The sequence below is a fragment of the Parasteatoda tepidariorum genome, chromosome 10, assembly GCF_982258835.1.
Source record: "Parasteatoda tepidariorum strain Cologne lab strain chromosome 10, Ptep-v5.0, whole genome shotgun sequence".
Classification (NCBI taxonomy): domain Eukaryota; kingdom Metazoa; phylum Arthropoda; class Arachnida; order Araneae; family Theridiidae; genus Parasteatoda; species Parasteatoda tepidariorum.
This window is the reverse complement of record NC_141764.1, coordinates 54,102,621-54,118,213: the sequence shown is the minus strand read 5'-3', so window position 1 is coordinate 54,118,213 and position 15,593 is coordinate 54,102,621. Positions and strand designations below refer to the sequence as shown.

At 26.2% G+C, this 15,593-nt stretch overlaps 1 protein-coding gene across 3 annotated transcripts in view; it reads left to right on the top strand.

Moving 5' to 3' along the window:
- The window catches only part of Oatp30B (Organic anion transporting polypeptide 30B), a 68,028-nt gene that overhangs the window by 22,304 nt on the left and 30,131 nt on the right, over positions 1-15,593 (top strand). The window contains exons 1-2 of one of the 3 annotated variants that reach the window (XM_043050358.3): positions 10,518-10,650; positions 10,750-11,033. The exons of 1 other annotated variant lie outside the window; for it this stretch is intronic. The gene's annotated coding sequence lies outside the window, so the exon portion shown is untranslated. Of the gene's footprint in view, positions 1-10,502; positions 10,651-10,749; positions 11,034-15,593 lie in introns of those variants that run through there. One more of the 3 variants, XM_016049794.3, reaches the window with a different exon arrangement.

The window sequence follows — 15,593 nt, the reverse complement described above, 5'->3', positions numbered from 1 at the left end:
TTCTATTTCTTAGGAATTATTGGACCAATTTCACGAAGACTTTATACTTGTTAATTAAAATTGCATTCATTAAAATTGTCTAATAAATTGTATACCTTAAAATTAAAGAATATTTCGATCATTATTAAATAAAATGGTGAAAAATAATAAGTAATTATTAAAAAAAATCTTTTACAAGAAATAATCTTTGATTGTACGAATTTTATAATAAATTACGAATTTTTTAAATTCGTTTAAAAAGTTTTTGAGCTATAGGCTAAGGCTCAAAAAGTAAAACTAACCTTAAAGGGCCCAAACTTTAAGGCTATACTTTTTACATAACTAAAATTTAAAGCTGATTTTCTAATATCTATACTCCAAAATTCTATATTTCAATATTTTAAAATAAAAAACACAAATCTGTAATTTCTTTGCGAGCTTTCTGAAAAACGTTTTTTAGTTCAATGATGGGAAGAAATAAGGAAATGGAAAATATTTTAAAACATAAAATAATGAAATATATTTTTGATATTATTTTGATTATTTAATAAAAATACATAATAAAAGACACTTTCTATTCCAAAATATTTTCACGAGTCATGAAACAGGCATAAAGTACACTGGGGACATGAAAAGAACTGTTTTTGTAAGATCGACCCATATATAGTAATTATAGTTTGTTTGTTTGCTTGTTTTTTTTTTGTTTTTTTTTCGTTTTTCAAATGCATCTTATACAGCCTTGTCTTCTGAACTTTATCTCATTGCTAAAATACTATACAAGCTACATCTAAGAACATAACACCAAAATTGGTATATTATACTAAATGCAAAATAATACGCTTAAATTAAGGAAAATGTATTACAAGAGCCATTCAAAAAATGCTACAGACGATGTTCGGAAATTCTATAGAATTCAGAAAAGAAAAGAAAAATCTAGTGTCAGCTGCAAGAATAGCTGCTGAATATTTCACTGGATAATCGATCCGTAAAAATTGATTGGTTCGAAAAGAAGGGAAAACATTAAAGGAAATGGTGAAATTCTAAACCAATTCACAATACACTGCAAAATTATTCAGGATCAAATCACGGTAAAAAGTATCAGCTCTCAGGGTTGTGGTACTTTTTACAGTAAAATCCACTTTTTACCGAAACATGTTACGGAACAAAAAATCTGCTGTTTCGTAACTTTTACAGTACTAACTACTGTAAAATCACTGAATTACTCTGATTAAATAAATAATACTATAAAAATTGCGGTACAATATTTTACAATAAAAATGGATTTTACGGTGAAATGGATTTAACGGATGATGAACCCAAAGTGCCGGTACTTTGTACTGCAGTTTGATCCGGGATTTTTTACAGTGTTCACGTATAATGACATTTCAATATTTATTTAAGCAGGAAAAATCAGTACCTTATTAGCCACCTACTTATCATAGTATTTCAGAAAAATTTTAATTTATCATGACAAGTAGGTAACACAGAACATTTCGTACTAATATGGTATACTGAATGCTATAATACGAGTATCTCAAAGTAACAGAGAGCTATAGTATTAATTTAAATGAAAACATTAAATATTATGAAATTATGTCGGGAATACAAAGTAACTGATAATTTTATTTATTTATGAGCTATGAAAATGAATTATAGTTAAATTTTTAAGTTTCACAGCATGTATTTTCTTATAAAAATAAAAATGTCTATTAACAAAAAAAATTTTAGACACACTATTTTGAGTCGAATTTCTCGAAACTTTAAAATGTAAATTTGAAGTTACACTTTTATCAGAATAGTTTTGTGTGTAAATTTTTGTGAACCCAAATTTGAGCTTAGTTTCTCCGCCTTAAACATATTACTATTAATTTTAATAATCATAAGAATAACCAATAAATAGTGTTTTAATCATTATAATTATATATCATTTATCAGAAGATATAAGTATTCAAACAGAGTGTATTCGGCATTAAAATTAAATCACCTACACCAAATGTCTTTAGAATTGCTATCGTTATAGCTACATTAAAAACTTGGTCATTATTAAGTTATTGAATTGATTTGCAAATTATTTTCGTATGCACTGTCACCCTATCATTTTTCCCCACCACCTTTATCTCGGGATAATTTGATTCTTATAATAATTAATTATTATTTAGTTATTATTTAAACGTATCATTTACAGGTGAAAATACCTTAATACCTTCCAAAGGCACATTTCTGGAATTCTCCGAATTTTCCTTCCAACAACATTAAATTACTAAAGCAGCTCACGCTGAGAAATAATTAGATTTTAATTTTGCAAGTTGTGACGTAGAGTTTCAATTATTGTTTTTCCTTCTCAAATTGTTTGATTCAGTAGTATACATTTCTTAACGCATTTTATTACCTCAAATTAATTCATGTTTGCTTGTCATTTATTTTGCTTTATACATATATATATATATATATATATATATATATATATATATATATATATATATATATATATATATATATATATATATATATATATATATATATATATATATATATATATATATATATATATATATATATATATATATATATATATATATATATATATATATATATATATATATATATATATATATATATATATATATATATATATATATATATATATATATATATATATATATATATATATATATATATATATATATATATATATATATATATATATATATATATATATATATATACATATATATATATATATAAAGCAAAATAAATAAATGCAAAAAACACAAAGAAAATTAAGAAAAATAATAATAATAATAAAATAACAAAAAACTGGAAAAAAAATTATAATAATAAAAAACTGGGAAAAAAGGATAAATTTTTTTTAAAAATCCGGAAAATAAAAGATATAATCTTTTTATCAGCCCACACGATTATATCCGCGATACCACACGATTATATATATATATCTATGCAATACTTTAATTAAGTTATAATTTGTATTCACGCAGTTCAATTCTTTTATTGCAGTGTTGTCTGTTAGTTATTAGTTTCAGATACGCATAATATTTGCTTCAATTTAGTACAAATATTTAAAGTGTTTTATAACATAACTACTGATGCCATAATCTATATCGTTTTGAAACAATCAACTTTATATTATACACGTTAAGATTCAAAGGGGATTTTGAACAAATTGATGGTAGAATCGCGTGTAAAAATAACTATCTGTACATAAAAACTTTGACATTGAAACATTGACATTTTTCTAATAATTCTTACCTTTCACATTGAGGCTATTTCCTTTCCTCTCTTTATTTCACATATAAAGCATTTACATACATTTCTCATATGTTGTCATATGTGTCATAATAGTTTGAGGCCGAAGAGAATGAAAATAGTAATTTCTAAAGCAGAAAATTAATAGTTCTCATAATTTATATTAATTTCTTTAAAGAAAATAGCAAAAGGGGAAAGAGCTAAATTAATAAACGGATACACCTGTTTAGTGTTTAACGGTAAACAAAATTAAATTGTTCGTAATTTAAATCTTATTTTAAGCATTGTAAAACACTGCCGTGATTTTCTGGGGGGAGGGGAAGCTTATCGTCTGGTTTTTCTGAACTTTATCTCTTGTAACTGCAAGGAACAAATCTCACAATTGAGGTTTCCATCACTTTCTAAATGGTTTGAGTGTTTACATTTTAATTACAGTTCCATGTTGGAGGGCAATACAAGTTTCGTTTGCAAATCTCTTCAAGTAAAATGCATCACCAAAAAACTATCTATTTAGCTAATGGGAATTTTGACCACTTCCGAACAAGCTACACCTCTTATTTTAACTACAGTTCTGTGCCAGAGAGCGATGCACATGTTAATCGTTTCCTGACCTCTACAAACAAATTTTAAGGACAAAAGAATTTTAATTAAAATTTTGACACTGCTCTGACTTTCTTGAATTTTAACTTAAGACCTTTATGGCGGTACAAGACGCTTATCAAAATGTTGACAACTTTTCGACTTTCCAGATTGCTAAATTTTATGTAATTTTAAGAAAATATGAACTTTCATTCGTTTTCATCCAAATAGGAAACAGATGGAAAAAAAATGTCGTCATTCTGCACTCGGTCATATTGTTCCTATATTTTCGATTGAAATCACTTTTAGACTGCTGTTGCATAACCTTTGAAACCTGCGAATGAAAATAAACGTAATAGTTAAGCATCTTAAAAATTATGTAACACTTACCTTTATTATAATTTTTTACCTTTTTCAATATTATTTTCTTCTTTTTTCATTATTACTTTTTTTCTTTTTTCATTATCTCATTGTTTATAAAGTTACGAGACACTTATTTAAAAATGCATATTAAAGTAATTTTTAAGGAATGAAATCCTTAATTACTAGTAAGTGAACCGAACAGTCAACAAGAAATTCCTTTGTGTTCCCAAATTCAGATATATAGTTGAACCCACGTGCATTAAAAATAACGTGAAAATTCCTTTGTAAAAGATTAAAACAACAACAACAAAATAATATTTAAACTTCAGAAAATTTTAAAAATTCTCTAACTGTGGCAAATAAACGAGTGATGTTTTTCTAAATGGTTATTCGTTCAATCACGAGAAATAAATCTATTGAATTTATTACCAACTTAATTTTTTGCGAAATAGGTCTAGATCTAAATTAAAGCACAAGTGTAATAACAGCACGAACTCATGTAATTTTAAGATAATGTGTACATTCATATGCGTAAAAATTAAACAAGAGATGGAAAAAAAATTGTCATTCTGTACTCTGACAATTTGTTTTTATGTTTTCCTGATTGCTATTGACGGATTGCTATAGCTTACCCTGCCGTTAAACAACCTTTAAAACCTGTGAATGAAAATAAAGGAAATAGTTATGTGTCTTAAAAATTACATAACAATTACCTGTTTTATTATTTTTTTTCTATTTACCATAATCTCATTGCTTATAAAATAACGAAATGGTTAGATAAAAATACATGTGAAATAATTTGCAAATAATGAAATTCATAATTTCCAGTAAGTATACCAAAATTCGCAGATATAATCAAGATAATAATCGTAGTTAACAAGGAATTCTTTCATAAGAAATAGGAGCCATTTCAGTCTTTTCTAAAATCTCTTTTTATCATAAAACAAATTTTATGCAATTCGTATCGTCTTAATTAATGTTATTTTCATTCATTATGACGATATTTGAGAATACTGAAAGTTTTCCTGAAATAAAATATCGGAAAAACAACGCAGCAATATAGGAAATCAATCCAATAAAGCAAATGGAATGTAGATGTTCATATCGAAAAGTCTTTCAAACAATACCAGAAAGTTGGTTGTTATTGATCGTTTTTGCTTATGAATTCTATTTTTCTTCTTGAATCATTTCCATCCACTTTACATACCAAATTTTACATGATTAGATTATTTTTAATTAACACTTAAATTAAGTGAATATTGGCTAATTATTCGAAAATAAAACTTAGTTGAGGTTATCAGAAAGAATTTCCTTTAAACATAAAAGATTTAAAGAATTTCTTTTGTATAATCAAATATTTTACGATGCAATGTTAAATTTTACGCAACAACTATTTTTTAAAAGTTATTATATAATGCTGTATGATAATGGTATAATATTATATGGTATGAAGATATATGGAACATTTTTTACCATATCTTCATAATTTAATTTTTTTTTTTCATTGTGCTTAATGTTTACGTATAAACTTTTTGTCGCTGCCTGCATTAGAATACTCTTCGGCAGTACAAATCTAGATTTTTTTTTGCCTTTATTTGATCATATTCTTGTGTTAATGTGCTTAGCCTGTTTAATTTGATTCTATGTCATTGTGTGCTAATTGCTATTTTTTGCAAATTTTTTCGATGTTATGGAAACAAATTATTATTATTATTATTATCATTATCATTATTGCTAAAATGGTTATAATGATTTAGGAAGATGTCAATCTGTAAAAGTTATCTCAGTCAATGCCAGCTTTATTTTTGAATAGAAAAAAACACTTAAAATTATTTTTCGAATGTCAGGAAATTCATATGATATAATTTTAAGTTCAAAATTAAAAATGTTGCTTATTTCTCAAAGAAAAAGAAATGAGAGTGAGAGAAGAAAATGACATTTGTTTTATATAATAGCAAACGATAACACAACTGCACTTAGCATAACAATCAACTATTCGCGAACGCAACGACCTATAGGGGGCGTTGTTATTTGGGACGAATTCCGGCTACCAAAACAACACTAGTGGTTGCAGTGGAGATTTCTTCTGTGTAGCATGGTTCTTTATTGCGGCTTATTAAATTGTTAAAAAAAATTATGATATTCTTTCGTATGCAAGTGAAAACAAATTGGAATATCTTTTTTTAAAGAAGGAACATCCAAACCACATTGGAAAATGTTTGTAAAAATTCTTGTAATTAGAGTTAAAACCTAATGCCTTAGAAATCGTTCTACTAAATTTAATGATCTAGTGTGAAAGGTCTGTTTAAATTTTACATTCCATACTTTTCCTAATCATATTACTTGAAACATTAAAATCATGCAAAAAGTAAACGCAAGTACATAAAGTTACACTATTTAATTTTGAAAAATAAGTTTTTTAACAGTTTTTATCAAAAAATTTAAAGTTTCAATAAAAAATCATTATTTATAAACTAAAAAACGTGAAATAAAGAATGCTTACGATTAAGGAAAAAAATTATTCTAAAAATTCCTCATATTGAAGTAAAAAACTTTCATATTTTTTCTTTTTTCTAGTCTTAAGTTCTTAATCAGACGCAGAAAACCATTCAGTAGAGAACTATCATCTAATTAGAAAAAAAATATTTAAAAGTAAAACTTTTATTGTAAAAATCATAACACTTACTTGCTTTATAAAGCAGGAGAATTCCAAATGAAATATTCTTTGTTTGAAAATTTTATTTTCAAATAATATATACATAGACTATCCCTTCATTACTTTTAGATAACTTACCACACAACAAAATTTCATAATTGTAAGATCTCGATATAAATTTAAATATGTAGCATAAAAACAAAATAGCTGAATTCTAGTTGAAATTATTCTTTCAAAATTAAAAAGTACTTACCAGGAACTTATGAATAATGAACACAAATGATACTATTTCAAGTAAATTGGATGATTCTTTATTGTTGTTTTCCGAATTATATAGATTCAGAAATGTATACTATTCTAACAAGAAGATTATTCTATAACTATTACAATTTATTGGAATGAAGTTAGCAATGTTGACTTCACTTTAACTTGTAATGAATTGAAGCAAAAAAAGTATTTTACCAGTACACGCATCTGTAACAATATGCCATCCGGAAATCGGAAGTTATAGGTTGCAAGTTTGTTGATAATAGTAAGGTAAAAATTACTGAGAATTTGTTCTTCAAATGTTGGACGCGTTCTGCCTCAGAAAGATTTATCAATGTTCTGGGTCGTTTATTTTTTTTTTTTTTTTCAAGTTCTTCTGTCTTTTCCTTAGGTAAATTTTTCTTCTTATTTGTTGCTAAAAAAATGACGTCAACTCTGCCAATGTTTCTGATAGAACTGAATGAAAACTTAATAAATAAAAGCCTGAAAAGACACTACCCGTTGGAGGGCGTGTTCAAGCGTTGCGATCGTGAATACGTGGAATGAACATCTATCTGAAAAGAAAATATTATTTTACATAAAATTATTTTTGACCAGAAAAATACATAATTCGTGTCCTTTTTTTAAGAAATCAAATATTGTCTGCCATGCATGCTTGTATATTAAACAAATTTTATTATTATTTTTTAAATGACATTATCTGAAAGTTAAAATAAAGTGAATCATAAATTTCGTTAGACATTTAACATACTTGTATACTTGTACTTGTATATTTGTTCTTGATTTGAATAATGGATTGAGTGATAGAGCTGAATAAGAAATTTTGCAGGGGAAACCTGTTTCCGTGCTACCTCTAATAAGATTCAATATACTTGTAACTTCATCTCATTCAGCAATTAAAAAAAATAATGAATACTTTGTAATAAATACTTTGTTGGAAATAACCAGCTTTCATAACTATTTTTAGAATCCTTGTCAAAAATAGATTTATTTGATTCTACACAATAAGGATCACAGGTTCAATACTAATTAAAAGGAAAAAAAAATTTCAAACGCAGAGAAATCTTTATAGAGGTAAAGGTAAAACTAAAAACATCAAAATTAATTCATTTATCGGACGATACTAATAAGTGGTTACAGGGGTTACTGAAATAAAATATCTGTAATCAAACGGAATTTTTTATTTTTCAGGATATCATGAAATTTTTCCTGACATTCGGCAAACTCAGACATGCATTACATGCATTGAAAATATGCAAACAAATGCTTGCATTAAAAATAGCATGAAATGTCCTTTAAAAATAATTAAAACAACCAAAATAATTATATTAGTACTTCAGAAAATTATAAAAATAACCGAAGGATATTTTACTAAATGGTTATTCCTTCAATCATGAGAAATAAAATCTACACAGTTCATTACTGTTTATTTTATGCGAAATAGATCTGGCATTCAATTAAAGCGCAAGGCACAGTAAAAAAATTAACATAATTGTCAGTTAGGAAAAATTATTTCATATGTAAATCATTGTGAACTGAAACAAATATCAAATGTAAGTCATTGTGCAAATATTTAACGTAAGTAACAAAAAAAATTCAATTCAAAAGTATTGATACCGAATTAATTACCACAAAATATTTGTGCTAAACATTTGAATCATTGCCATGGGAAATAGTGATTGCTGTTTTTAGTTTCAATTGTTCAGGAAAAGTGAAACACATAAAAATTCTAGATATGATTTAAATATTAATGAAGCTAATAACACATCTGGAATTTATAAATAGCTAATTCCTCACGACTGTACCAAGAAAAAAACACAGTAAATTGAAAAATTATTTCCACACTCTTAGCTGTTAATAACCATTAATAATAATTTGTTTTACTTTTTTATATGATATTTCATTGAAACATAGAATAGGAAATTAATTTTGCTAACTTCATTTAATATATCTTTAAAAAATTATATTTTATCATATTGTTCTTTTTTAAACCACACATAAAGCAGAGGAGACTGTAGCATGTCAATTTTACAATTTTGACTGGCATTAAAAAATTTAATAAAACTTCAAGAGCGATGCGTGACTGGAAAATATTAACCGATTTTATAATATTTTACGTTAAATTTTTTTCTTTTAATATAATAAGGCATCTTTTCCACACTATAGCGTTTTGAATCTAAACAGCTTTAGTAATTTTTCCGTCCATCCTAATGATATGGAATAACCAGTATAAAGCTTCTTAATAGAGACTTTAAAGCCTCTATTAACAAGTATGTATAAATTACACATTATAAATAAACAAATTATTCTGCTTCCTTTTCTCTTAAAATATTTTATTTACTTATTTAGTTGTAATTTCAATGTTCAATCATTTTTATTTTTTGTTAAAATTTATTTTTATTCTAATCAATAAATTATGTTTTTATTTAGGGGAGGGATATTTATAGGGTGAAATGTTTTATTTATCCGATAACATTAATGCTGCACACAGTTGCTTTGAGACACAGCTATTAAATTATCTCTCGATTTTATACACAGATTTTTTAAACTGCCCTGATTTATTTTTTAAAAAGAATTTATAATTTACTTCGTAAGTTTTGAATTGAAATTATTTCACCCTTTGCAACAAAATTTAAACTTTGAAATTCACAAAAAAAAAAAAAAAAAAAAAAAAAAATGCTTTGACTTACAGTTATATGATATTTGGTTTAACCTCCAAATTTTTGTGATACTTCAAAGTTTCTCTTCATCCTCTTTTTTTTATATTTTGTTCGTATAAGTAAATTTTTCAATTTGTTTTTAAAATCAAGAGCTCTATGAGAAAAAGACGTAAACATCACCTTTTAGCATTTTTTAAAAGAATAATTGCTTTATATTTAAATGAAAAAATTCCTTCCCGTATAAAAAATAATGCTAACCAGGTTGAAGAAGAAAGAAAAAAAAAGAAGAAGAAAAAGAATTTCTGAAAATGCTATTTATAGGAACTTTATCACGTCAGTCTAAAACACGCAGAGAAGTATCAGTTTCAAAATTGGAAAAAATGGCCTCATTCTAAGAAAGAAATTCCGATTAAAGACATTAAATAAGCTTAAATTGTACTTTTTTAAAACAAATTTATCATTGAATCGCCATTCGCATTATCACCACAAAAACTTTTAGCCACCCAAATATTAAAACAGCGGTTACAGTTAAGTTATTGGAATAATGCTTCTAAACCTTTGAAATTGCTCTTTTCCATCTTGTGCGAGCAATTTGATCTAAAAAAAAAATATCGCAATAGATTCAAATTCTTGAATCATAATAATGAAAAAATAAAAAAAAAATTCAATAAGAGTTTTCTCAGGTGAATTTTTCTCACTTTTACCTGTGAAAACAGTTGTTTCTCTAAACAGCTAATACGTGGCGCTGAAAGCAATGATGTCAGAAGGTCAATACTCATGTTCACGATGTTTTGGCTTATGCAGGTTTTTGACAACATCAAATAAACAAAGCAAGGAATACATGCCAACGCTCTGGGAGATATGTCTTAAATTTCAGCGAAAGTAAGTGTTTCAATTATTATACATAACCTTTAAACAAAACCCTGAATTTGAATATTAGTGTGAATAATTCGTGATATTTTTGCGTTTTTCTTTGTGGAGGTCGTCACAGATGGTTCTCAGCTGTTTTCATTCATCCAAGTTGGCACATCCGCAATGTCAGGAATTTTATTACCTTACTTAGCCTTGATATTAGAAAGTTCTGAGATTTATCGATTTTTAATATAACTCTAGTGGTTCAATCCTAGTGATCGATTTCTTTTATATTATTTCTTTCAATTTATCTTTTATGTACTGGTAATATTATGACCTATTTATACTTCGAAACGCTCTGATAACTTTGAGTTAAATTGTATACTGACAAATGACAGTAGAAAGTTTTCGGAGTAAGTTTATTGTATATTTATGTACTTTTTTTTTAAAATTTTAAACTCATTGTCGTGGCATTTTTGTTTCTATGAATATTTTGTTTTTATTTCTTTTGTTGTATATTTATGTTCACAATAATTTTCACTTTCAAATATTGTGTTTTATTTAATTTGTTATTTTTGAGGAACTTCACATAAGTTTTCATCGAATTATCTTTCAGAATTCATCATTTAATTTATGAATTATATATATATATATATATTTAAACATTAAAAAAATATATAAAATATTGTAGCTGTTTTTTATTTAGTTGTTCTTTTGTTATGTTAAAAGCTGTCAAACAGGAAATGATATTGTATTATGCACAATTATACAGAAAATCGTTGATTTAATTTTATGTAATTAAACATGATTTAAACTTATGGTGTGATGTAAACCATAATAGCTGTATAATATAGGTAATTTTACTAATTTTATGGTTAGTTTAAAATTTTAAACTAGGAAACCATAGTTATTTAATTGTAAGTAAACATTAATAGTTGCCAAAAATTAAATTGTCAGCTGATTAGTCTCAAAGTTTGTTTTAATCATAAGTAGGTATTTTTAACAGCTAAATATCATTGACATTGTGTAATATCAGTGTTTTCACTACAGCGCGAGAACGCGAGAATCTCGCATATTTTTTTATATTCTCGCATTAAAAAATGATTACCGCGAGAAATTCGCGCATTCCATAAAAAAATTTCAAAATTCGCGAATTTCTCGCATTTTGAAAAAAATTTCTCTTTTGCGCCATTTAGAATAAAATCCGTTTCACTTTTCTTCCTGGATCTTTTATTATTTTCAACCTCTGCCCCATTATCTAGCTTCCCTATTTACCAGTATTGATCAGAACCTTTAAGAACAACAGAACACCATCCTTCCGAACCACGGTACCTCTTTCAGAACGCATTTCTTTGCAACCACGTGTTTACCATAGGTAAGGTTTCTTCATGTAAGACGTTAAAAGTTTTTGCTCGTTAATGTAATATGGACAAATACCTTGTAAAGCCAATATCTTCTACTCCGAAACGGACAAATGAAAATGAAACAAATGTGGGTAGAAGCGATCCAAACGAAACAAATACTCATTTGAGCAACCTAATGAGAATAGCTGATGAAAAAGTAGCTGTAGAACATTTTCCATATGATGATGCAGCAAAAATATTCAATGCTTTAAAAATTAGAAGATGTTAAAAATGCATCATAATTAAAGAAATTATTTTTTTTTTAAGTCTCTTCGCGTTTTTTTTTTTTTTTTTAAATTTTTGAAATCTCACTTAACTTTTTGAAATCTCACCCTGTTTTTGAGAAAGGGTGAGAAATTCTCACCCATTTTTTTTCTGAGATGAAAACACTGAATATGTAAAAGTTGTTTCCATTAACCCAAATATAAACTTTTTAAAACCTTCTACCAAAAATCTAAAGTTCAGATAATTTTGAATTCTTTATTTTTGGTTTATTATGGTATCTATTAAAGTTAATTGTTATTATTGGTAATTAATGTGTAATAAATATTTGTGTTCAAATAGACTAGAAAAATCCAATTCTGGAAATCTAAATTTTTTAATGATTAGAAGAAAAAAATTATTATTACTCCCCCCTATCTAGTACATTGATATTTTCTTTATAATTTTAAAAATTTAAAATTATTGCCAACTAGGGATGTAACTACAGTATATGTATCAGGCCAGTTGACTGGAGCTGGATATTATGTTAAATGTATTCTAATAATCCATGCCAATTAATAATTTATGTAATTTGGATTAAATTAAATGATATTTATTGAATAACTCATATTTATGCTAGAAAATGCAATTTTATATTAAAATTTCTTTTCCTTCAAAGAATTCTATATTTATGATCTTAGCAGAATAAAAAAATTACCTTGAACAGTCCTACTACGGCTCTATTAAATCAGCCACTGTTGTAAACATTCTCAAGATGTTATTTTAAAAATTTTATGATTTCAAAAATAATCTTTTGATACGTATGGTTTACAATTACTATGTACTATAAATTCTATACCTATGCACAAGTATATCTATTGTAAAATACCTACTATTGCTTCTATTCATTAAGATTTTTAAACTCAAATAAAATCAAAAATCTTATCAAACACAAAAAGTAAAAGTTTAAAAAAATTTTTATTTTATTTTAAGTTAAAACTTTATTATAAGTTTTAGTTAAGCGTTGTTGATAGCTATGTTATCACACAAATATTGCAATGAAGTATTGGTCTACAGGAAAAATTTTTAGCAATATGAATGTAAAAAATTACTGAGATTGATTTCAAATATCAAATTTATTCCTATAACTATGTATTTTTGCATATTTTTTTCAAAACTTGCAACTGTGATTCTTAAAAATTAGATTTCATATGGGTATAATAATAATTATATTCTAATTATCTGTGTCAATTAATAATCTATGTAGTTATGATTATATTTACTGAATAGCATTATGTTTTGTGATTGAAAATATACTTGAAATTAAAAGTTTATTTAAAAGAAAGATAGAAATATGAACAAAAGGGAATATTAATTTTATCCTTTACTATTAAACATTAATACTATAAAAATATACTGTCGGTGTATACAGGATATCAGTACAAAGTAAGACCTAGTGCATCTCTCTAGATAACTGTTCGATATATTTATAATAGTTTAATATTATGATTTGAGATATTGTTTTCTATTAAGTTACAAAAAAGAAGTTTTTGAAAATAATTTTTTATAAGAATATTTAATATCATTTTACTATTTTATAACTTTGATTGATATAAATTTAGCTTATTATTCTTAGATATTCCCGTCCCGCATTGGACTGATCGTTAAGACACCGTTCCCAGCAGATCACCGAAGTCAAGCATCACTGGCTGTGATCAGTGTGCGGTATCGGTCCTTGTTAAACTGTTCTACCGTAAAGTGCTCGACTTCGCGTGTAGGTCGTCGGGCTACCGAAGCGGGGGTGCCATCCCCTTTGCAGGGGATCAAAATTGTGATGGCATGTCTTCGGATCATCCTCAGGGATGTTTCCCAGACCGTCGCCAATAGCCCATTGTGTGGCTCTAGTGCGACGTAAATGAACAACAACAACAACTTAGATATTTCCAATTTTACTAATATGTCCTAGTTATATAATTACTGTGGAATACCGATCTTGTGTTTTCTGTCGAACTAGCATTATAGAACACGCAAATCGGGCTAACGTATTATAGGGGTAAGCAAATATTTTAAAAATTGGCACTTACAAAATGAACTGTTAGAAAAAGTTTCTGATCTTTAAATTTTTATATAATTCCAACAACATCCTGCTAAATATTAACAATCGTTTGCGAATTTGCTATTTTTTTTCTTTACCTTTGCAAATATTGTTTTAGAGTTTTTATGTTGTGAAACTCTTGATCAATAATCAGAGGCTGAAGATCTTCCAGAATAGCTAAGAAACAAGTCTCTATCTCTTTCATTTTTTTTTAAAAATAATAATAAATTAATAAATAAGAACCAGGGTTGGCAAGATTTTGCCACAGGTGGAAAAAACCATGGTAAATACCGGTAAAAACCGTCCTGGCAAAAACAGGTTTTTGCCAAGCTAATTGGCAAAAAGTGGCAAAAACCTATATTTTCCAAGATGAGAGGACAAAAACACATTTTTGATACAAAATTATTCCTAAAATTGAAATATATACTATAAATATAAATAATTACAAAAAAATTAACAAAATTATTATTCCATAATTAAATGATAATGTAATAATATATCATTTTAGTAGTTTAAAACATTATTGATTGGAAAATTTGTGATTATTCTTTTTTTTTCCAGTGAAATGAACTTATTTTAAATTAATATAACTATAATTTAAAACATAAAATATCTATCAATATGTGTAGTTAATTATTGTACAAATAATCATTTTTTATAATAAATAATAATATTATGCAAATAATAATATTTATTTATTTGTAAAAAAACATTTATTTTAGGATTCTAAAATGAAAAGAGATCACAAACTTTCAATCTTTTAAAAATTATTTCCATTATATTAATTATTAATATGTTAATGTATTAGTATTAAAATTATTATTCCTTATGATTGATTTAAATTTGTTTCAAGTATTTTGTAATAATATTTAATCAGTAATTTAGATAATTTGGTTTTTGCCGGTTTTTACCAGTTTTTGCCGGTTTTTACCAGGTTTTTGCCACTGTCCTGGCAAAAACCCCTTTTTGCCGGCAAAAACTCCAACCCTGATAAGAACAAAGGAACTTGGAAAAAGTTTGTGTGAGCATTATTAACAAAAAGTGATTTTGACCTATTAGAAAATGTATATTACAAGATTTTTTTACGAATGGCAATATAAAATCCAGGATATTATAACATTATCTGTATGAACAATTTCTCCCGGCTGACAGAAAATTATGTAGGAAGCGAAATAATTTGCAAAACAAACAACGTAAATCTGGGATTTCACTGTATAAGAATTATTTATGTTATAGTGTGCCTTTATGTAAATGTTGGAATAGATTTGGCATGT